This window comes from Acyrthosiphon pisum, chromosome X (genome assembly GCF_005508785.2).
Source record: "Acyrthosiphon pisum isolate AL4f chromosome X, pea_aphid_22Mar2018_4r6ur, whole genome shotgun sequence".
Taxonomy (NCBI): Eukaryota; Metazoa; Arthropoda; class Insecta; order Hemiptera; family Aphididae; genus Acyrthosiphon; species Acyrthosiphon pisum.
The window spans coordinates 77859507-77861804 of record NC_042493.1 but is presented as its reverse complement, the minus strand read 5'-3'; positions in this window follow the sequence as shown (position 1 = coordinate 77861804).

Sequence of the window (2298 nt, the reverse complement as noted above, 5' to 3'; positions counted from 1 at the left end):
ATAGTTTATGTTACACTAATAAAATCATACATGGTGAGTAATAAAATCAAGTACCTATATTTATCACCAATATGTATCAAATAACACACATCAGTAGTAAATATGTTACACTGCAGTACAAACAAAGTTAGTTGTATAAATAAAGTAAAGAAAGTACTGAAATAATCTTAACAGTAAGACAATATGTCAAGTGAGAAAACACTTATCCAGTACACAATGCGTTAAGTGTTCCGTTCAGGTCAATATAGTAAAAGTTGGTATATTAGTATAGTTATAAGTTAATCTAGGTATACAATTTCAGTCAATGTATGAAAATAAGCTCGACCCAGTGTTTGATATGAAATTGAAATCTGAAACAGCAGCAACACAATTGAATGTCGTTCAAGTTATTCTAAAATTTCATTTCTATACAATTATAATATAATAAGTTGAATGAAAGTTTTATGATAGACATTTAGTTATCAAGACATAATATATAGTATTAAAGTAAAGTATAAGTTATGTACAGAAACAATGTATATAATATGTATCTAAGAGCAAAGTGAATAATAATTAAGCATGTAACAATTTTTAACCGTAAGTTAGACACTACTTATTGTCATTGGATGTGAAATGATAAAATACCTATCTAGTACACAACTTATAAATAAAGGGGAGTAGACCTAGGTCAGTAGTAAGTGGTAGTAGTAAAAAAGAGTGTAATTTAATACAGAATTTTAACTTCCAACAATAAAAAGAAAAACTTTTAATGGTCGTGTGTTGTTCATACATATTTGGTTCTTAGGTTTAATTGTACTTAGATTATTGTATCTTAGGTTTAATGTGCTAACATAAACCGTAACAATAACAACAATGACTAACATTTAAAAAATGTATTGCACTCTATAACACTAAGTGTATGTATTTATATTATGCCTAAAAGTGCATTTTAATAAAATTCTGTAGGTATTGAAATATTGCCACATTTTTATGATATTGTATAGGTATTGAAATAACATAAACATGTCTAAGATTACCGCATGTGAAATAATACCTACCTAGTACACAACTCAGACCTAAGTCAGTAGTAAATAGTAGTAGTACACTAGTACCTAGTAGTAGTACAATTAAAGTTGAAATACAGTGAGTTGAACTTTTAATGGTTGTGTGTTCATACATATTTATTATAATCTTGTGTTGGTTAGGTTTAATGTGCCAATGTGTTATACCGTAAAAATAACATCAATGACTTACATTTTAAAAATGTATTGCACTCTATAACAATAAGTGTAGGTACACATTTGAAAGAGTTTCTTATATTCATCACCACTAAGTATCAAACAACACACATCAGTATAGTTTTATAGTAAATATGTTACACAGTAGTATAAACAAAGTTAGTTATTGTAGAAATAAAGTTTGTTACATTGAAATAATCTTAACAGGAAGAAGGTGTTCCGTTTAGGTCAATATAGTAAAAATTGATATATTAGTATAGTTATAAGTTAATCTAGGTATATTTAGTCAATATATGATAATAAGCTCGACCCAGTGTTTGATATGCAGTAACACAATTGAATGTCGTACGAGTTATTCTACAATTTGATTTCTATACATTTCTTATAATATAATAAGTTGTACCGAGCCAGTATAGTATAGTATAAAGTGGGCTACACTATCCAAAAAAAAAAACACCGTTAAACCTTAGCAGGTACCTATTTATTAAGTTTAGTAGTATTGTTGTGTGAGCTTATATGTATTATGTTGCAATAAAATCGTTGAATGTCATTGAGTTAAGTTAAGTTAGGTTGCTAACATACACAATATATTATACGGAAAAAAATATTTAGCTAAGTCAACCAAAATTATATTTATTTCAACTATAAAAAATAGTTACCTGGGGGATAGCTATAAAATTAGCTCATGTTACTAATATGATTTAGTTGAAAAATTATAGTTGAAATAGCAATACGTATTATAGTTGAATTACAAAACTATCCACAAATTAATAGCCATTTCTATTAAAATAAATAGCTAAATCTGTTATCATACTTAGTAGGGCCAACTAAAATATTTGTTTGTTTTGACTATAATATATTTAAATTATAGGAATATCTACTATTTTTTTTTACATACCAACTAAAATTATGGTTACTTTTCAAGGAAATTTATATTTATTACAGCTATAATATATAGTAACAATAACTATTTTTCATTTGCAGCCTACCTCCCCCTTCCATCCTACCACCAAAATGTATTTTTGATATAAACTATAAAAGCACGTGTTATCATATATAGGTATATATTTATGTACCTTCC